Below are 22416 nucleotides of genomic sequence, written 5' to 3'. Positions count from 1 at the left end.
AGGATGAAATGCCTAGCTTAGAGATTAAAAAACGTGTAAAAATGACCATATGTATAAAGCATCACATTTATCATCTTAATGATGTCTGTAGCTTCTATTCCTTTCTCTTTTTCTTCTTTATATATCCAATGCAAGTTAGAGAAAAATATGCACTCACTCAGAGCCCACCCCAACTGCTAACAAGTTGAAAAGACGGAACTGTATACTGTGCAACAAAGGAAGTCTTGCAGTACACATATTTACCTCATGAATTTGAGAACTCTGTGTGTGGCATGGAAGCCCAGATATTGAACAAAAATAAAGTTGGTATTTCCTAAACCTCTGTATGTTGACCTTAACTCTGATTTCTATATCTAAAAATCAAAGTACCATCTGTTTTACAGTCTGTTTTATATCTGATGTAGAATGAACGTCCCTTTATCTGTACTAACAATGCAAAGATAAATATATTTTTTACTTTCAAAGCAGTTAATTAACTTGCTTAGAAGAAGCAGGAGTATTTTCACAGCCACATTCCCAGATATAGTATTTTCACAGACTTTCCCCAAAAAGAATGACATGAAATTAATTAATTGTAAGGCCAGATATATTTCCTTGAACAAGAACAAAGACTCTCTAAACACACATTGTAATAAGGCCGTGGGGCTTTGTAGTAATCTTGTTTTGTTGGGTTATTTTTTTGCAGTGCTTCATTTCTTCAGTTTAGGTCAAATATCAACCAAAAAGAAAATACTGCTCCATTTCAAGTTATGTAAATAATTGTGGTCAAGAGAGGAACAATAAAACTATTTATTTTTCATAGAACTGAAAGAAAAAATAGTCAGCAGCTATAAAACAAATTAGATTCACTAAACTCATCTATTTAATTCTTCAAAGCTAGGAGTGAATAGGATTTTTAGATCATTTTGATTTAGAAAAAAAAGCAACCCAAAATCCTTTCTGAATATAATTTGATCTGGATGCTTCTACATACAATGAATTGAAACTAAGGAAAAGCTTCATTAGCATCACGACATATACTTGTGCCTGAGTTCCATAATTCTTTCAGTTTTGACAAAAGAAAAAGACATGCTCTTTGGTCACAGGGATGGAAAATTAATTGAGTTTTCTTTGAAAATGACTGCAAGCTTTTCTAAAATGAGTGTGGGGATGTTTTTTTTTTTTTTTTAACTTAGCTTCTGAATTATTTCCAGTTCCAGCATAGTCTAAAAGTTACAGACCAAGAAAACTGAATGAAGCAGAGCAGAGAATTTGTTTTTGTATTTGATTTTAACACTTTTGGCACTTACTTGGCCTCAGCACCATAGACTGCTTTTAAACCAAAGCAGCTTGTAAAATTCAGAAGTTGCCAAGGTTGGCTAATGCTGTTAAACTGGTACGTCAGAAGCCCACTCAGTCAGTCATATCTGGAAGCACAGAGGCTGTATGACTGCTTACATAAATTTAAAATATCTAAATTCAAGTGTGAGTTGGAAACACTAGTTCTTTCTTTTAATCGTATCAATTACCAATGGAGCAAGCGGATTTGTAGCAAAGGACTTCTAAGCAGTATATTCCTACACAACCAGGAATAAATAAACTACAGGAAGCACCACAAGTGTTTATCCTCTAAAACCACAATCAGAAAAAGAAAGGAAAAGTTATATGTTTTCCTAGGGTACAACCCTACAGTAATTATTGCAGCAGTATTGCCATTAAAATTAACAAAGGTTTTGCCTCGTTGAGTAGTGCCTACAGGTGCAAGATAATATAAGAAAAGGTAACTGACATATGGGAGAAATAATTTGTTCTCAAGTAAGTCAAACAGTTATCTCACCAATGACTTCTGAGAATATGTACGAGTAGAGTTTAACACAGGAAGAATGCCACCACTGCAACAGCAAACATAGAGTAAAATGCACTGTTTTCACAGAATCACAGGATGGTGAGGTTGGGAGGGATCTCTGGGTCCATCTGCTCCTTCCCCAATCCAGCAGGGCCACCCAGAGCAGGCTGCCCAGACCTATGTCTAGGCAACTTCTGAAAATCTCCTGGAGGATTCCACAGCATCCCTGGGCAGCCTGTGCCAGTACTTCAGTGCCTGCACAGCACAGAAGTGGTTCCTGGTCATCAGAGGGAACCTCCTGTTTTCTTATTTGTCTCTTTGTCTCATTGTCTCTTGTTCTGGCACTAGACACAACTGAAAAAGAACTTAGTTCCATCTTCTTTGCACCTTCCCTTCAGATATATGTTGTTCTGAAAGTAATGTCTCCTATTTATTTCCAGAGAAACTGCTACAGATACAAATAGCACAGTAACAGTATTTAACAGAGCAAATTCTCAGCTACACAACACTTTTTCTACATGATCACCACCATTAGCTGTGCATTGTTGCCAGGATGAACAAGAGCCTGCGTGTTGTGCTTATAAAAATCTGCAACAGCAGAGGTGATCCACTGCTTTTGTTGCTACTGCTGAGCACCCACAACCTCAGGGTGCTCACATCCACTGTTTGGTCTCCATAAATGTTCAGCAAGCATCAGTGAATGTCACTGGGTGCCATTTTTCCTACGTGGAGGAATTCAGAGACCTGCTATGGCTTGTTTTGGGCATTCTGATTTTGCTTGCTATTTTTGCTTTTCTGTGAAGTCTGATTTGGCCCATCAGTTAGGAGTGAAATAGAGGTGCAGAATCCAATAGGTCAGCAAGGTTTCTACCTACCCATCTTGTAGAGGTAATGTCTTAAATGCATGGATATGCATATTAGATCATTTCCTGTTCTATTAAATTCCCCCAAACTCCATTCATGTATAGGTAATTCAAAGTAATTTGTTTTGTCAAAGGTCTGAAGAAGTAGGCAGCAAAGGTTAAGTTACCTTATTGGTGGGCTGAACACACTAAGATGAACCATAGCAATATTCCCAACCTGCATAGTTTTCTTCTGTCTCTTACAGCTCTCAAGGGTCATTATGAATTCTCCCATTCAATAACTTCAGGATTACCTACTGAAATATTTTCACTGAATCTATCCCAGCAATACAATCTACTTTCAATGAACAGACCCAGTATCACTAGGTCTCTCCTATTCTGAGCTTTGCTTACTTTTTATCACTTCATGACCCCTTACATCTGCATCCAGGAATCATATTTTTGGGTCTTATTGTCTGTATAGAAATGGAAACTGTAGCAATTTACCCTACTACTTGGAAATCCCACAAATGGAACCTGGACACAGTCTCTACATATTCTCAAGAAAATCTCTTCCAGGATTTCTCTTGCTAGACAAGATACTGATAGTGAGCCTTTAAGACTGAACTTCAGTCTCAGTCTAACTGGAATATAGGAAATACGTTGTTATGCAGGAATATTTGGATAAGTCTTAACGGATATCTTCTCAGCCACTTCATACACTAGGAAGCCCTTTATTGTGTAATAAATTGTGTGAAAGCTGGGAAAAAAAAAAAATGAGAAAAGTTCAGGGAACTTTTTGAAAACTAGAGAGCAGTGTTAGGAAGTTAGCTCTTTATCTGAAAACAATGGGTGACAGCAACATGAAAACTTTGTGAAACAGATGGGTGATGAAGCACCTGATGCTTCTATTAGCTGTTATTAAGGTGGGTGCAAGAAGCTAACAAAGAAACTACTATAAATGGTGGAGGAGAACTGCATGTCATGAAGCACATAGAAGGGGCATTTTTGAAGAAACACCTTATACCAGAAACACTGTTGTCTTGTGTGAAAGAAGAGATTGTGTATTTTTTGGTGAAGAATGCAGGGAGTCCTTGATCTCAGTCATGAGAGGCTAACTGATAAGTCATAGATCCACGTTAGGTCCTTAGTATGTACGTCTTGGCTTATATATGTCTTGGCTGAAGAGTGTCCAAGTCCATCGATGGCAATCCCAGACCAAGTAGAGAATAGTATATGTTGGTCTTTACAATGAGAAAATGAGACAGTTTCAAAGCACTAAATGTGTTTAAAAGGGAATGTTTTTCACCACCTTCAGGAATAGTAGTATTTGGGGAACTGGCCAGTGCCAGTGTGTTTTCATGCTGGATATGCAGACAGGTTCTGGCAGGTATCTTTTAAAACCATACAGCATACAGGTGTTCCTGCACAAACAGTGCCTGCTGACTGAGAAGCTTTCTTCTCAGACCTCCATTTCATTTGTATCTGTTAATTTGGATAATCTGGCTATGTTCTCTGGAAAATAGCATTACATTTTTTATGGTGAAGGGTTCTGAATAACAGATTACATAACCGAAAGTCTGTAATAAAAGTATGCATTGAAGTCACTGTGAGATTGGTTGTATATGCAGCTCGGTCTTTATTCAGTGTTAGATTTCAAGTGTTCTTGCTGGTAGTTTTGATTTGGAAAGGAAGAAATAGTATCAGACACTCTGACTTTAAAAACTCATTATTCTGAGGCTCTTCTGCTTCATGTCCTTTTTTTTGTATTTTACATTTTCCACCCTGTCTACACATATCAAACTGTAGCACAGTCAGTTGGAACAGGATCTAGAATAAAGCTGTGTTCTTATTGACCTTGAGCATGGAATGATCACTGAACACCCAGTGGAGAGCCCATACAAAGTTTCAGTAAAGCCAGGACCCCAGCTAATTATCAGAGCACCTCTCCCTTTTGTGCAAAATAAAAGTACAAGTGGCCGTTCAGAAAACGTGCAATTACAAAAACCAGAGGAAAAGAGATCACTTGTGAAATCCTCTTGCTTTTGATCAACAGTTGAGGAAATGAGTCAAACTGAACAGGCAGTACAATGTAAACACCTATTTTGACCACAGCCATTTGAACATGAGGTGACAGGAAGGTTAATGTGTTTTAACTTCTCCCAGCACTCCTGTAAGAATGCTGTTTAAGCCATCAATTTAATGCAGTGCTCAACATGGTGATAATTTCCCAAATTTTGAATAAGTATTGGATTTTTTCTTTTTTGTTTCCATAAAACATTTTCAAGGATAGAGCTCTTGGTAACTGCCTGATTTTAAAACGTACAAGTAGGGCTATAAAAAGATACATATTGTGCCTGCCGTAATAAAATTAATACTGCATTTTACTAACTCTTGACTTGATTTAAAATTTCTATTGCCACCTGTTATGTAAAGTTGGATTCTGTTCTGGTGGGAAGTGTACTGTAAATGGTGCGTCTAATTCAAAAAAGAAAAATGAAAAGCTTACACAGACAACAGCATGAACAAGTGAATACTTCAAAGTTTAATTAAGACTGAAAGAAAAAATGCTGCACCAGGGAATGTCTGCTGCAAAATATAAGGGAAATGTTCAGTGCAGTCCACTGCACAATAGTCATATAACTTCTTCAGAGGATACCAAGAGTTGTCATCACACTCACAAGACTGCATTGAGAATGCAGCCTTTTGATTATATGGAAAAATACTGTTACTTTGATTTAAAGAGGTAGGGAAAAGGACACAATTCCTTTTTTTTTCTTTTTTTTAAATGAAGACCTGTATAACAAGGTGCCTCAAGGGCATAGTTACTCTCATAGAACTTTTTGCTTCCAGAGCTAATATTTCCAGCTGGCTGGTGTCCACACCAACTGGAAATCACAACCATCTGAAACCTGTTCCTACACTTCCTGGCACACAAAAAATCCTCTTAAGTCAGTGGTAGCCTTGTATGCATAAGGAATTTATAATAAAGCTCTTGTAATTGCTATTCATTGGCAATTGTGAAGTGAGAATTCCCAGTTCAGTTCTGAGAAGATGCCCTTGGCAGGGAAAATAACCAGCACCACCACAGCTAGTTTTACCTGGTATCATAGCTGGGACACAGGTAGCTACCCACTTGCAGCTAGCCGTGACCCTACAATCACGGAGCATTGCCTCTTGCAAATTAAGCTGTACAGATTTTCCTCTTCACTATTCCAGTAAGTGGAAAGTGAGACATGAGAAAAGATTCAATTGCTAAAAATGTTGACTTTCATAAGCGCTGTATAAATCAAAAATAAAAAATAAAGAAGACAACTGAGTAAGGACATGAAAAATCTCAACAAAGCCATTTGTGTGAAGGGAAATTCTTCACTAGCCTCAGGCAATCCATTTCATAGGTAGTCAGAAACGTGTTAGTCTCAAAGACTCTTTAAAGCACTGGTCACCACTGGACAGCTTTAGCAGTCCAACACTGTCTGTGTTTTAAGTATCTTTCATAGTGATTAATATTAGCACATTACAACATTAGGAGAATATCCATATGCATCACTGCCTGTAGTTTTTCTATGTGCAGGCTGCTATTTTTTAAAAGAAGTTTTAAAACTCCAGGCAGGTACCTGGTTTTGTCTGACTTGCCAGGCTGCAGTATGTCCTTTCGTCCTTTCCTGATGCTGTTCTCTAATAGAGCTTTGTATCATACTGTTGATCCACCATCTGTCTGTGGGACTATTTATATTACATACACGGCTGCTATCAGTGTAGGTGGTTTTGACTTCTTAGGTTTGACCGAGGTGGTTCTTTGCCTTCTATCCAAGTATAATGAGTCACCATTCCACTCTGGGGAGCACAATATGTGTCAAGGGTGACAAGCCAGGATACTTTTCCATAACACAAGCACTGCATCAACCTCTTCCTCCACTGGCGTTTCAGTCTCTGCTTTGCTCCTGGACCATCACTGCATCTCTCTCTTGCTCTTCTCGTCAGTTCTTGGCTGGTAAATAGAGAATGCCTAGCAAGTATTTCTCAGATGGATGTGCGCACACACAATAATAACAATAATACCCCCAAATCTCATTAGGAAACATTAATGGAAATTTCAAAACTATGGCTAAGTATTGAGCCTGAGAACTAAGAGGTAGAGGGACATTCCTCATTACTTTGCTGGTTTTAGAAAAATTCTAGAAATGCTTGTATAAAAATCAATTCATTAAAAACTGTAGTGCAGCTTGTCTCACATGGATACTGTGGCTATGTTACTTTTGGAAGAAGGAGCTGGAAAATCTGTCATGCTCCGTATCTACATGGGTACAAAGGAAGATAATGTGGGAGGATACATTAATTTTGAGTTTGATCACTTCATATACAAAACTGAAGAAAATGAAGGGAGAAGGGGAAAAAATTATCTTGCATGTTGTTACTTTACTTCTTTATTGGTTTGAGTAAGTTAGTACACTTATCATGGAATCACAGAATCACACTATCACAGAATCACAGAATGGCCTGGGTTGGAAGGGACCACAAGGATCATGAATCTCGAGCCCCCTGCCACGGCAGAGCCTTTCTGAGCTTTCGGAGCTGCAAGAGCACACTGCTGGCTCATGTTAAGTTTTTCATCCATCAGGACCCCCAAGTCCTTCTCTGCAGGGCTGCTCTCAAGGTTTGTTCCTCCTAGCAAAAGCTTGCACTGTGCTGTGTTGAACCTCATTAGATTCACCCGGGCCCACCTTTCAAGTCTGTTGAGCCCCCTCTGAATGGCATCCCTTCCTTTCACTGTGTCAACTGCACCATTGAGTTCAGTGCAAACTTCATTTTTTGTTACCAAATCTACATTATTAACAACATGTACTTTTTAAAATGCAGTTTTTCTATAAGAAAAATAATCAGTTATATACAATATCTGCACATATGACTTCTCACAAGATGCAAACTCTAGACTTTCTGACAAATATCAACAAAGCTAAATTATTGCTCTGTATATAAATTGCCAGACTTGTCTGTGAAAAGTGACTACAAAGGCAGAAAGCAGAGTGTATGTAGTAATGATGGTGGGAAAGAGGGAGAGGGTTAATTCTTTTGCTTAATTAACATCAGCAGCAGCTGGCAGATATTGGGAAGTGACATCTGTCATAGAATGCAGCAGCAGCATCATTTGTAAGAGATACAAAGAGAGCTGTATCTTGCAGCTATGGTAGTCTGCTGGTTGTGGAACCTAATTCAGCACTCCTTCGGGGCCACATGTAGTGTGCATCTCACAGTAGTGATCACCAAGTGGAAAACAGCAATAGCATGCTAAAACACTTTTGCAGAAGACATGAGATTGAGCACTAAAAATCTAGGAAGATGGATCTTTCAGATGAGTTTGTCCCTGTCCAGCACTGCAATTCATCTTCATTTAATGCAGTAAAAAGCACAGTCAGGAATGCATAAATCATTCCTTGTTTGTTCTATTTGTACTGTACGTGTATGGGATTAGAGAGCTTTGAACACTTTCGTGTCATAGAGACAAAATACAGCAGAGTTAAGATACAGAAAGAAGGAGAATCTTCCTGTGCTAAAAGTACAACATGCACATCCACCAGTGTGCAACAGGACTAAGCTTAAGATGGCAAATAGTGTTTGGAAGATCAAAAAGACTACTTCTAGCCAATTTATTTGTTTAAAAACAGTGCCCTGTATTAACTGAGTGTAACTGGTCTTGATAGGGTAGTGCACTTCAGTGCAAAATATCTTACACAAAAATGTGTTGAGGTGGAAGCTCATCAGTAGGAATTGGAGCCCTTGAGCCCTTGGATGAAAAGCTTAACATGAGCCAGCAGTGTGCTCTTGCAGCTCAGAAAGCAAATGGTATCCTGGGCTCCATCAGAAGAGAGGTGGCCAGCAGGGACAGGGAGGTGATTGCCCCCCTCTACTCTGCTCTTGTGAGGACCTATCTGGAGTACTGTGTCCAGGTCTGGAGCCCACAGTACAGGAAGGACAGAGAGCTGTTGGAGAGGGCTCAGAGGAGAGCCACAAAGATGATCAGGGGACTGGAGCACCTCCTCTATGAAGACAGGCTGAGGGAGCCGGGCTTGTCCAGCCTGGAGAAAAGAAGGCTGCAGGGTGACCTCATTGCAGCCTTTCAGTACCTAAAGGGAGCCTACAAACAGGAGGGGAATCAACACTTTAAAAGGGTAGATAACAGGGGAAATGGTTTTAAGTTGAGGGAGGGAAGATTTAGGTTGGATGTCAGGGGGAAGTTCTTTACAGAGAGAATGGTGAGGTGCTGGAACAGGCTGCCCAGAGAGGTTGTGGATGCCCCGTCCCTGCAGGTGTTCAAGGCCAGATTGTATGGGGCCCTGGGCAACCCGATCTAGTAATAAATGTGGAGGTTGGTGGCCCTGCCTGTGGCAGGGTGGGTGGAGATTCATGATCCTTGAGGTCCTTTCCAACCCGGGCCATTCTGTGATTCTGTGATTCCTCTGACTCTGCCACTCAGTCATTTTGAACTTGAGCTTTTTATTTTAAACCAGCAGGCCTCAAGTTTCCTGTGTTCCTTGGGGCATCTAATAGATAGGTCCGTCTTAAAAACAATGCGGTATTTTGCCCCTTTGCTCTAGCTGAATACTACATCAGGAGAAAAATTCCAAGGGTAAATGCTATCATCATATTATTCATCTGAAACTTGAAGGAGACAGATAGACTGAGTATTTAGGTTCAGGAAACCTTCAAGCTTTACCAGCATCCCTATGGCTACCGCAAACCATTGCTTTTAAGATTGACACTCTTTCGACTGAATAGGGAATTTGGCCCATCCACTGAGTGGAATGATAAACAGAGGGGTTCAGTAATTGCCCTCAAAATATCCAAACTGGAGAGATGCACAGTTACAAGCACTTTCAGTGGTTCTACTCCATCTGTTTCTTACACTGCAAAATTATGACATAACTCCTGTAACCTACAGACATTCAGTTGAAGAATGTGATATTGATACTAAAAGAATTATAAAACTTCTGTATCTGATTTATAAGGAAAGTAAATGAAAGGGAGGAGAGAGGGAGGGAAAGTCAATAGCCCTGGTGAGATTTATCACAGTGCAATATCACTGACATCTTCCAAAGGCAAGGTTTGCTAGTCAGATAGCACAAATATCACAGTAGAGACTAAAAGATGCTGAATTTACATTTGTATAAATTGGCATATACATGTTGACAGCACTTCTGTTTATTTTTTGGAGCACCACTGTAACAAAGTACATTTTGTCTTTTTTCATCTGATAGCCTTGCTGATATCAATATTATGATAGTTCTGTATAACATGTAATTTTGTTTTTAATATTTGTACCTTATTTATCTCTGGCTTCTCTGGAGAAAGAAAAAGATGAAAAAAAAAAATGAAGGGAAGTGAAAGAGGAAAAATAAGAGAAAGAATGAAAGCAGGAAAAGAAAGGAAAAGCAAAGAAAATTGGAAAATTGAATTCTCCCCCTTAGTATCTGTCAAAGATCCCTACTTATTTGCAGCCACCTAGAAAAGGTAACTGTTAACTTCAAACCATGGGGACAGCGTGCTTGTAGAAAAGGAGAAAAAAAAAGGGGGGGGATAAGGGGGCGGAAGAGGAAGGGGCCTGGGGAGCAAGGAACAATTCTTCAAAGAGATAGAGATTCTCAGCAATGAGGATGTAGCTACTTTGCTGATGTCCCTTTCACTGGCAGAACTATATGATGATGGCTGCCTCACATGTAGCTCATATCTGAGCTGTGCTTTGCTCACCCCATTAGCAAATGGCATGCCTAGAGCACAAAGAAGCGCACATGCTCTGTGTGATCGCATTGCAGCAGTACAGGCCTGGCTTTGGCAATCTAGCCCTTCTGGAGTGCCTCTTGAAGAGAAGAGGTTTTGAGAATTAATCAGGGCTTTCACTCTAGTGGCAGAGTGACACTTTAGGAAGTACAAGATTTGTAAGTAGCTTGCTGTTTTTGTTTGAATTTGTTCTTTGATAGCGATTCATTTTCATGGAAGGGGTAGATTATCTCCCATGTATTCACAGCCCTTACAGTGTCACTATGTTGGTGGGTCATGCAGAGCAATCTAGCCCTACAGCAGCTGTAATCAAAGCCCAGCTTTTATTTTACTGCAGCATTCCATCCTGAATGTGCTTCAGCCCACTACACCCATGGGACATTACATGGGACACACATTAGCCTCCTCACACAACCCGTAGTTACTTGTAATTCCCTCACTGGAGTAGCAGAATTATTTGTATTCTCATTGTAGCACTGCAAGTTGTGGTTCCCTGCACAAGCATATATGACTGAGGCACTGCAGGAGAATAGGGGAGGAGCTGGCTCAGCTGAGTCCAGTCCTCTGAAGCTGAAGTCATAAAGAATCTGCTCCTATGGGTGCAGTTAAGTGTATATATGGTTGTTTTGCAGCATCAAGACTTTAAGAAACAGTGTTGCAGAACACAGAATTACAGTGTTACAGTATTACAGAATCGCAGTGATGTTGTGGTACAACAGAGATACTGGTTGTGCTCCCTCTGCTGAATTGAAGGGTGATAGTAGTGATCTCTTAGTGTATCTATATCAATAATATAAGTCTGACCCTTCTGTACTGGCAGCTAAGCTCCATCGCACTTGTCTCTTACTCCCCCTTCTCAAAGGAACAAAGGGAGAGAATACAATAAGAAGGGGTCAAGGGTTGCAATAAGGACAAGGACCGATTACCTCCCTAGTTACTATCACAGGCAAAACAGGCCTAACTGAGGGAGATGAGTATAATTTAGTGCCTATTACTAACAGACTAGAGCAGTGGGACACTAAAAGCAAATTAAAACCACCTTTCCCTGCCCCCCCCCTCCACCCTCTTCTACTTCTTCCCCCCTCGCAGCACAGGGGAGCAGACAGTGGGGGTGTCAGTCTGGTCATAATGCTTCATCTGTGCCACCCCTTCATGGTCACTCTCTGCCCCTGCTCCAGTGTGGGCTGCTCTCCATGGCTGCATGTGGACATGTGCTCTGCATGGTGCCCACAGGCTGCAGGGGGACAGCTGGCTCCACCATGGGCCTCTCCTGGGCTGCAGGGATCTTCTGTTCTGTGCCTAGAACACCACCTGCCCTCCTTCTGCACTTGGTGCAGACCTTGGTGCCTGCAGTGCTGCTTCTCTCCCATATCTCACTCCCCTCTCCCAGCTGCTGCTGTGCAGCAGTTTTTCCCTTTTTTTCTCCCAGAGCACACACAGTGTCACTCACGGCTCAGCTCTGGCAGCCAAGGAGCCCTTCTGGAGAAGGCAGAGCAGGCTTTGATCTGACATAGGGCAGTGCTGGGCCCTGCACACAGAGGTCGCACCTTCAGCACCTGACTACAAAAACCTTGCCACATAAACCCAATACAACTTCATGGGCAAACAGTGGGCAGTGAGCCTTATCTGGATTTTGTATATCCACTTATTTCTGTTTAGCTGTTTAGCTCCTTGTGTGTCCATGTCCAGAAGAATTTCTGATCTAAGACAAGGCAAGTTGCACAAGGGGTGTGGTACATTTGGGTTAATAATATTAAATCTGAAGTCTGACAGTTGGGCCACATCACAACATCATTTGAAGGCAAAGCCCCTAATAAAAATCATAGGGAATTGCATACAATATTTGTGGCATCATTAAGTGCTATAATTCACTGCTATGCTATGGCCACCAGCTGCTAGTGTAAACCTACTGCAATTTCACAAACTGGAAGGTAGTATTTAACTCATTGTCACAGGAACCACCTTTTTCCTATATTTTCATAACATCTAATGCAGTGCAGCACTAATAATAATAGGAAATTTCAGTGTTTAATTTTGATCTTCAGTATTTCTGGGTTAGCATTTACCTTTAAGGTAACTTAGCTTTTTGCATGTAATTATGGTCTCTGGATCCTGGGAAAGAATTATTTCCCTTGAGTCTTTTGAGTGGAATAAAATAGTCTTATTAGCCTGTAACCTCTTTAAAATCCTTCTCCTATACAGTATTCATGTGATATCACATGTTACAATATAGGATAACATGGACGATATGTACTATCATGGATTTCCTTAGTTGATGAACAGGGTAATGAAGATCTCTTTGCATAGTGCACAATTACATATGATCAGCTTATTAGTGTAATTCATTATGATTAAATTTAAATAATACAACAAACATTACTACAAAAATTACCACAGAAATAAAAGCTCTACCAGCATAACTGAAATTTTAATCCATTTCATATTTTTCAAGAACTGAAAAATTAATAAGCAAAAAAATACTTTTTTCCCAAAAATATACAGTTTTCTCACTCCCTTTTTTTCTTTACCCATTGCCTTCAGGTACAGGCAAAAGAACTAGTACATTTCCCTGGAGGGAAACATCTAGTATTCCAGAATGCAAGCCTTCATTAAAAAATTATGATTTGGAATGTGATGTTCAAATTAATGTGAATAGAATGCAGGTGTTCTCCTTTACTCGTGCCTGCGCACAGCCTGAAACAATCGATGTGACAAACAAAGCAGCTGATGGAAATTTCAGATGTCAAAGATGAGGATTTATTGTCAGTGTTCTAGTTGTTGTTGATGCCAGCATAAATAAAAAATATAGAGTCATTGATCGATAAGTTGCTCTTAAGTCATCAAGTCCAATCTACTAGTCTTATAAATAATGTCCTGCAATATCTCAAGTTCTGTCTTCAGTTTAGCTACAGTTTTTGTCCTCACTGTTCATAGAATGAGTCTCTTTCATTCTAATATGAAACCTTCTTATTTCCAGCCGGTGTATACAGTTTTTACGCAATTATTTTTATGCCAGAAGTCTTTTTCGTCTTTTTCTGTCTTCCCCTCAGGTGTAGCAGGACGTGACCTCTCAGCCTTCACTTTGCCTGTTGTATGACAGACTGCATATTGCCCTGCTCATAGAGTTCTTCTCTCCACTTCCTCCACCTTGAATTACTCTTTGTAAACTTCTAATAGCATTCCAGATCAGAACATATTGCTGCCTTACACAATACCATCAACACTTTAAGTATTTCCATCTTTTTTCCTCTGCAAGCAATACTGCGATATTTTCTAATTTTTCACAGACACATCACTTTGGCAGTTGATAGACATTCTCTGACTTTGACTAGTACCCATGTCCTTTCTCACCTCAGTGATTTCCAGCTGATGAGCTCCCAGTTTATAGCAGACATTCATGTCATTGATCCTGCAGTGCGTTACCTTGCATTCTGAATAACTTCCAAGTCCTGTGCAAACTCCTCTGTTTATAGCTCTTTGTTTGCTGCCTCCAAGGGCACAGGGAAGCCAGGCTGTATTTGAGGCGTTGCATGTTCAAGGAACAGAGAAGGCAAAAGGTGTTTATTTGTATAGAAAAAAAGGGAAGGTCATGTGGAAGTTGAAGGCATTGGTGAAGGATACTTCTTTTCTTAAAACTAAATAAGCTAAATTGATCTCTGAGATATAGTTGGAACTCTGATACAAAGATGAAATTATGAAGATTTTTCCAGCTGTCTGTAAATGACATTCAGCTTTTGGAAGAGTTCAGATTATTGCTGGACTAATGTATATATCAAGCTGGATAGATCAATTTGATTCTTTTTCCCCTTTGCAAAATAAAACTGTTTTGGGTGGACTTTTTCCATTTTTAGGAGCAGTTTGTACAGTAATAATGGAAGTTCTCCTTAGCCCAGAGTATGTCCTATTTTATTGCATATCCTAAAATCAGTTTTAACAGAAGATTTAATTATGTATTACTAAAAAAGAGCAAAGATGCTTTAGAATGTTGGTCCTGCTTCTAGCAACTTGGTGTTTCTTAATTCTCTTCCATCCTCATTATCTCTTTCTTCTATACAATTTCAATATTACTAAGGAGGTTTCAATCAAGTTGACATATATTCAAAACAGCTAACTTAAATTAGTACATTTTGAATTTGTGCTGCATTTTTTTAATACTTATTAGGTTGAAGACTATGAATATGATATAATGGGAAGGAAGAGTCTTTCTTCTCTCTTCATGAGCAAATTTCCTGGGAAATTGTGACAGAAATTACTCAGTCTTCCTCATTAATGAATCTCTCTTACACTTTACATGGCATGTGACTTGAGCAGTTAGTGATGTTTTTGCAGCTCAGAGCAGAAATACCTAATGATTTTTTGAGCATCTTAAATTCCAAAGCTGGCCATTTGATCATTCTACAAAGATGACAATTGTCTCCATACCCTGATTAAAATGGAGCACAACATGTTTATAACAATATTTTATTCTAAGCCCTGAGATAGAAATGCCTTTCTGTTGCCAAGTAGACATCACCCATGGCATGTAATTAGCAACTTGCCTTCAACTATTTTGAAAGATGTTACTACAGTATATGCAAATAGTAGGATTTTTTTCAGGGCAAGGGTTTGAAAATGAAATAGAAGGGAAACAACAGATATATTTTCCACCTGAAAGCTTGTGATGTTTCAGAGAAATTGCATAAGCATGGCTGGTTTCCTATGTTGTCTGCTACAGAATAATCTTTACTCATTTCACTAATGAAGGATGCTGGAATGATAGAGAAATGTAGTAAGATTATTAACTTGAACAGCGTTGTGCTTCTTTTTTTTCCTGCAAGACAACCTCTTAGTCAATTACATTTTTGACCACTTATGTTACTGAAATCTCAGACCACGTTTTTTTCATTTCATTATATGGATGCAAGTTGCAAACAAAGCCTTTTCCAGTTTCATTAAGGGGAGAAATTAGGTCTTTTCTTTTTAACATTTTAACAGCCATTTGCTGGCTTCAGACATCTATTATAAGGCAGTGTGATAAGATTTAGTGATCTGAACTCAACCCTGAGTCAAGAACTTCTGACTCCTAATCATAACCTTCATGAGTCACTGCCTGATCTTGGATAATTTCATGGCCTAATCTTCTGTGTCAGATGAGTACAGCAATACTAATATCAGTGCCCAAGACAAAAATACCCTTTAAGGACTCTTTAATATTTGCATAGTATTTAAAAATAAATAGCTTAAGTATTGATAAGATTATGTGTTTATTAAATTTGCTTCATCTAGTTTCTGATGAATCCAATGAGCATTATGAATGCAGAGTTACATTTTGGCTAGTAGAACTCATAAGAGCACAAAAAATAAAACAAAACAAACAAACAAACAAAAAACCCCTAACAACAGACAATTACCTGCGTGGTCTTTGTTTTCAGATATCTTGCAGATATCTTCAGATATCTTGTAAACAAAAATAACACAATAATTAGTGTTTGGCTAAAAGATGTATTGAATCTTTGAAATGACAAGACTGGATAAAACATTTTTTTATTAATTGAAAACTGTTTTTACTAATTCTTTACCTTGCTTATGAAATGATGGTCAAAGTAATCATTCTGCCTGTCTTGTAGATTCAAATTTGTGGTGGGAGTTGTAGTAATGACCACTGTAACAAACATACCTACATTCCCCACTGATATCAGCAGGACTCAGAGGGATCAGGAGTTCTTTTGCAGACTTAGAATCATCCAGTTGTCAGAATCATTTCTGAGAGTAAGACCACCAGACAAGATGGGGCTCAGTTCTCTGAGAAAGAAAGAAAGGAATAAAGAAATACTTCTGATTATACAAGAAGAGGAAGCACTGTGGGAAGATTTTATTTTGAAGAAAAATGTGACTGAGAAAGAGAGCATTTGCGTAGAGGACAGCACGAAGTCAAAAAGCTGAGGATATCACTAGAGATGATAGGCCAACTCTTTTTTAAATTTTTTGTTGCTTCTTAGGAGATGACTAAAAACCCAAACTGAGATAATTAAAAAGCCAAACTGAGATGGGACTTTTACTGGAATTCCTCAAATACATTTTTAAATTATTTTTATCTCTTACCATAATATTAAAAAAAAAGAGTGTGTGATTGGAAGAATGACCAACTTCCTTGTCTGTGGAAGCATGCCCATACATCTAAGTGTATGTATTAAGACATAAGTAGTAGTGCTGCCAGAACATGATGCAATTTGTATTGATAGGAATTAATTAAGGTATAATTTTCTAAGTAATTAGCTTGAAAATGGTCAATTTGTCAGAAACAGGGCAGATATTCAGACTAGGGATTAAAAGCCAAATACTGAAAAGCATTAACATGCTTAGTTCAGTAGGAGACTGAGGTGTTGCATGTACAAAGCACCTTATTTTTCCTGAGTTCAGTTAATTCATGTTGAATTAACTGTGTTTGTATATATTGAAGGCACCCATTCATGGAGTACATGGATGGAGTAGATGGGAATTCATATTTTAACACATATGGTATGTCTGCAGAAGGACCTCTTCTGCTCATTCGGCTGAGAGATGGGCTGACAGGAACCCCCTTCAGGTCATCAAGAAGAAGTGCAAAGTCCTGTGTCTGGGGAAGAGCGCACACCAGGACACTTGCGGGAGCCAGACTGCAGTTTTGCATTGAAGGACCTGGGGGTCCTCATGGGCATCAGGCTGAATATGGGCCAGCAACATGGTCTTCCTGCAAAGAAGGCTAATGATATCCTGGGCTGCACTATGGAAAGTACTGCCACCAGACCAAGGGAGGTGATCCTTCCCATCTACTTGGCACTGGTGAGGTCACACTTGAGTGCTGAGTCCAGTTATGGACTCCCCAGTACAGGAGAGACGGACATACTGGACAAAGTCCAATGAAGGAGCAAAAAAACAATGAAAAAATTGGAGAATCTTTCCTGTGAGGAAAGGCTGAGAGAACCAGGACTCTTCAGCCTACAGAAGGGAAGGCTTATGGGAGCATTTCTCAATGTGTATAAATACCTGAAGGAAGGGTGCAAAGAATACAGAGACAGACTCTCTACAGTTGTGCCCAGGATCAGGACAAGAGGCAGGTGGCACGAACTGGAAGATGGGAAGTTTCCTCTGAACATCAGAAAACACTTTTTTGTTGTGCAAGTGCCAGAGTACTGGCACAGGCTACCCAGAGAGGCTGTGGAGTCTCTTCCTGGGACATACTCAGAAGCTGACTGGACATGAGCTTGAGCACTTTGCTCTATGTGGCCCTGCTAGAGTTGGACCAGATGGCTTCTGAGGTCCCCTCCAGCCTCAGCCATTCTGTGATCTGTAGTGCTGGTCTAGATCCTAGCGTCTCAAATGCTATAATTGGTTTGGAGCAATAATCCAAAATGAGGTAAGTATTTCAGTTGGCAAATTTTCTGAGGCATGGAACAGAGGAGCTTGCTTCAATGTCTATTCCTTGCTGCATACAAACACAAGTTTGTATGTATGTTTGTGAGCCAGAATAAAGTCTCTTGCATTGATAACAGCAGCACAGAGCTTGCCTTAGTTCAGGGCACAGGTGTTCAGCACAGACTAGCATGTCTGAATACACCTCTTTTTGCTGTACAGTACAGGAGCCCACTGGTTTCTCTCCCAGCCATCTTCTTGTCTGAATCAGCTACTCAGTCACTGCATGCACTGTTCAGTTCTGGAGTGATGCACATCAGGTGTGACCTCAGATCCTTACGTACTGTTATGATGATGCTGTTTGAAGTAGCACTCCATGGTAATGCAACACCACACTTTACAGTTTTGTTTGTGAGGAACGTGGAACTGGGCAGAAAACAGCCAGAAGCATACTCAGCATCGTATTAAAGATGTATTCCTGAAAGAGGGGCTACGACGTCATGCCCAGTTCACACTGCAATGACAGCTCAAGAGCAAAAACTGAAAGCAGCACCAAGAAGGTTCAAAGCTGTTAATAATCCTGCCAGAAGTGCTCTGTGCTACAGCTGCTGACTTGCAGTGCCAAAGCCCTCATCTGTGAGATGTCTAGCACATCCCTGTGAGCATCCAGGTACTTATGAGGACAAGCCCTATGTAACACTCTTCCATCCTTGTTGGCCAGTGCTAACTTAAAAAACTTAAAGCTAACTTAAAAACACTGCCAGCTACTCAGAATAGTTGGAGGGAAGTGATACGCATTTGTGAGTCTGAAGTCACATCCAAGAATTTCAGTCATTTTTGGCTGTCTTCCACCTCATACCTCACTGCACATTGTAGGAAAAATCCTTCATAATAGAGAAGTCTCCAGACAAGACTGTATCCGGATATCCACACTGTAGCAAATCTTAATGTGAGAGAAAATCCCTTTGTGGAATATGGAGAGGGCAGTAGGATTTTGGACGCTGTTCTGTGGATTAATAACCTTGTGCAGAATAAGCCCTCGTGTATATAAGCAGTCTTCTGCACGTAAAGGCCTGGGATTTTATGCTGCTTGTTAAAGCAAGAGCAATAAGGGATTAGATTATCTCCATTATGTTATCTGTTTCTTTTTTTGTTTTGTTTTGTTTTGTTTTGTTGTGTGTATGTGTGCTTTCAACGCAATGGAAATTTTAATTGAAACTCTGGTTTTGCAAACTTTTGATGTTTAGAAGACATTAGAATTTGTCCCTTTATGTATGTCACAGGAATAAAAAGGAGAAAGAACAGGACCAAACAGTTAATCACCATCTTTCTGAATCAAGAACTGTAAATTCTGCTGATGTTTGGAGAAGGAATCTTCACAAGACTGTGACTCTTTTCCTTGCAGTTTCTGTCTGGAGTCATAATGAGACAGACTAGGGCAGACAACTGCTGTGATTGAGTTAATGTGGTGCATTGACTCATCAGCTGTTAGGTGAGCCAACAGCCACCTCATGATAATGAATTAGTTAGATCAAGAGGGCACATGTAACATTAATACATTTTACTTGCAATATCCAGAAGCCAGCGCTATTGTGCAGATGGGGAACCCGCAGCAACGGGGCAGGCTCAGGGATGACATCTGCACGGATGGGGCTGAGGCTGCAAACGCATGGCCCAGTATTCTTTGTCTTCAGAAAAAGTGGTTGTCCTTACGGAATTTACAAGATTTTGCACTGCACCTATAACAAAGCAGAAAATGACTCTGTCCCAAACCTGCAGAAAAAAAACCCAAATGCTTTGGAGTTAAACTTTCGGAGAAGTGGCTAAATTTACAATTTGAACACTAGAGAATGTAAATTAAGTACTGACCAAAGATGCATTTTAGTTACAGTCACAAATCTGATTTCACTTATATTCACTTATATTCACTTAACACACGCCTCCAGAATGCCCTCAGAAGAATCGGGGCGCGGTACTGCAGGCTGCATACCGTGTTCTCGTTCATCCCTTTCTATATGCCGTGCAGCCGGCGGTAAGCTGTGTGCCTTCGCGACGGATAAGCAGACACCCACAGTCCATTTAGTATGGAAGAAACTCCGGGAGACTTTGCTGATGTTTTGCTCGGGGTCGCGCGGCTCCGCCCGGAGACCGAGGCGCGGCAGGTGCCGGCGGCCCGCAGTCCCACGGCTCTCTCAGGGCAGACAGAGGGACAGCAGAGCTTGTCCCGCCCAGCCCTTTCCTCCGGCGCCGGTCCAGCACGGAGCCCTCGCACGGCGCCTCGCGGGCACGCGGGCGGCCGCGGGCCCTGACGGGACGGAGGCGCGAGGCAGCGCCCCGCGGGCGGGCGGTGAACAACCCGCCCTTCGCCGGTGAGCGCGGAGCGCGGCCCCTCCTCCGGAGCGCGAGGCTGAGGAGGGGCGGCGGCTGCGGCCCCGCCCGGCGCTCGCACCCCTGGGCGGCTCAGCCCCGCCGCACCTCCCCGCGGGCGGGCCGCTGCCGCTCTCCCCGCGGCGGGCGTGGGGAGCTGCCGGCTCCGCCGGGCTGCGCCCAGCCGCGGGGACGGGAACGGCGGCAGAGGGCTGAGGAGCGGAAAGGAACGGAGCCCGCAGGCGAGTCCCGGGGCGGCGGCATGGCGGCGGAGCGCGGCTGGAGGTAACGGCCGCGGCGGGCGGCTCCTCCGGCGGGATCGGAACCCCCGGCTCCAGTCTGCGGGCGGTGCGCGGTTGCTGCTCTGTTTCAGGGCCCCGCCGCTCCCCGAAAAGTTGTGCGGTGCCGCCCGGGCAGCCCGCCCGGTGCTCGGGTGCCTCGGCGCGTCCCGGGCGGCTTCGGGTCGTTCCGTCCGTCGGCGGCGCGCTCGGCATCTGCGTGCCGGCTGTGGTACCCAGCGCGGCCCTTCCGCCGCCTTTGGTTTTCTTTTTCCTGCCGTTTTCCCGACTGCTTCTGTGCGACGCTGTTGCCCTCTGGTGTCTGTGGGCGGCCGGCCGGGCGGCAAACTCGGTCGTCGCCGGGAAGAAACCGTTAATGACTTCAGGTGGTGACAGCTGCTGGAATTCCCAAAGTCCCGTGAGGACATTACAGCCGATCCGACCGTTAGTGCACAGCAACACGAGGCCTTTGGTAAATGGCAGAAAAGTCTTCTGCGCTTTCATTCGCTACTTTTCGCTAGGTAACTTCGTTTTCTGGGTTGATTCATTGATTGGTTCGTGTGGCTTTGCCATTTTCTTTATTAAAACGGCAAGCGGAGAAGACGGCGTTCTTTTAGCCGTCGGCATTCTCCTCGGGTGTTGGGGCGGGAACGCCGCCCGCTGCGGGGAGAGGGCGAGAACGGGACGGGCGGGACGCGGGGACGTGCCACGCGTTGACCTTACGGGCGGTTCGCCGGCAGGTCGTGCCGTTCCTACTTTGTAACGTTCGTCTGCTTGCTGGAAACAGCTTTTGCCTTTGAAAAACGGCGTGAGACATAAGGTATCCTAAGATGCGCTGGTAGAAAGTCTTGTGTGAAGATAGAGTAGCAATTTGAAGAACAAAACTGACCTTTGCGCTAAATGGAAGTCTCCCTCTTAAATACTGTATAGTTGTTATTCTAAAATACTTCTTTAATAACAAATTCTGATGCGTGAGTTCCTGCCTTGTCAGGTTCTGTAGCACTGCATACAGCAGTGCAGCATCGAGGTAAGGATAGCTGAGATATGACAGCAGCTGAAAACTGCTTGCACCAAGAACTCAAGAAAAAGCGTGTCTATCTGCCAGAATGTTTGTTCTGCTTTTCTGTTTGGTTCGGGTTTTTTTGTTTGTTTGTTTAAAGGTACCTGAGAAACGTGCTTTACCTGAGTATTGGAGGGCTTACAAGCTTTGTTAGGCAATGAAAAAGAGTCTCGATGCCTTCCCTGGGCTGTTTATGTTTCATAGCACCATCTTTTCCAGCTGAAAATGTCTCCTTAATATCCAGCCATAAGACCTCGTTCTCCACCTGCTTATGAGGTTATTATGCTTAACTTATGAGTTATTGCCGCTTGAATACTTCAGTCAGCACAGTGAAGTAGAGGTACTTTGGTATGTGGAGACCAGTTTCATGTTTTCATGATTGGTCTTTAAAAATGTGAGCACTACTGCCCATGCCAGATGGGGCTACTTTGAATGCCCTTTGCTGCTTTTGATTAGTCATTCTTATATCCAAGAGTTACATTTTAGTAGCAGTGATACAGTGAATGGGAGTGTTTCCTGAAGGTTATATTTCGTAGTAGCTGTCCAAAGCAGGATTTTCTGCTCTAAGCAATTAAATAGCATTCTAATCACTATAAGCTGGAATGCCTATATCAATGTGCTGAACAATATGTCTGTTCTTGATGTAGGACTCCTCATTCAACCCATGAGGAGCGTGTTGTTACTGCTGCTGAGCACCCAGTTTGGTAAAGAACAGGCACGGAACGTAATGAGGAGGATTATTACAGGAGGCAGGTGGAAAAATATGTATAGATATTGCAAAGCAAACAGATGTAATAACTGAATAAAACTGTTGGCTAATGAATCCTGAATTCACAGTGCTTTGTGACTGGGAAGATTTTCTTTACCCTGAAACAGTTTGTGAGGGTTTTTGTTTTA

General features: G+C 41.6%; 2 protein-coding genes across 10 annotated transcripts in view; one reads left to right on the top strand and one right to left on the bottom strand.

Annotated features, from left to right (window-relative positions):
* Positions 1 to 22416, top strand: part of LOC125691903 (bifunctional heparan sulfate N-deacetylase/N-sulfotransferase 3) — a 415179-nt gene that overhangs the window by 322906 nt on the left and 69857 nt on the right. Inside the window, exon 1 of one of the 9 annotated variants that reach the window (XM_048941851.1) lies at positions 20300 to 20466. The exons of 5 other annotated variants lie outside the window; for them this stretch is intronic. The gene's annotated coding sequence lies outside the window, so the exon portion shown is untranslated. Of the gene's footprint in view, positions 1 to 20299; positions 20467 to 20819; positions 20981 to 21259; positions 21280 to 22416 lie in introns of those variants that run through there. 3 more of the 9 variants (XM_048941857.1, XM_048941850.1, XM_048941859.1) reach the window with 3 other exon arrangements.
* The window catches only part of LOC125691909 (uncharacterized), a 178565-nt gene that overhangs the window by 132492 nt on the left and 23657 nt on the right, over positions 1 to 22416 (bottom strand). The gene's annotated exons all lie outside the window — the stretch shown is intronic.

This window comes from Lagopus muta, chromosome 4 (genome assembly GCF_023343835.1).
Source record: "Lagopus muta isolate bLagMut1 chromosome 4, bLagMut1 primary, whole genome shotgun sequence".
Lineage (NCBI taxonomy): Eukaryota > Metazoa > Chordata > Aves > Galliformes > Phasianidae > Lagopus > Lagopus muta.
This window is presented reverse-complemented; position numbering and strand designations above follow the sequence as displayed.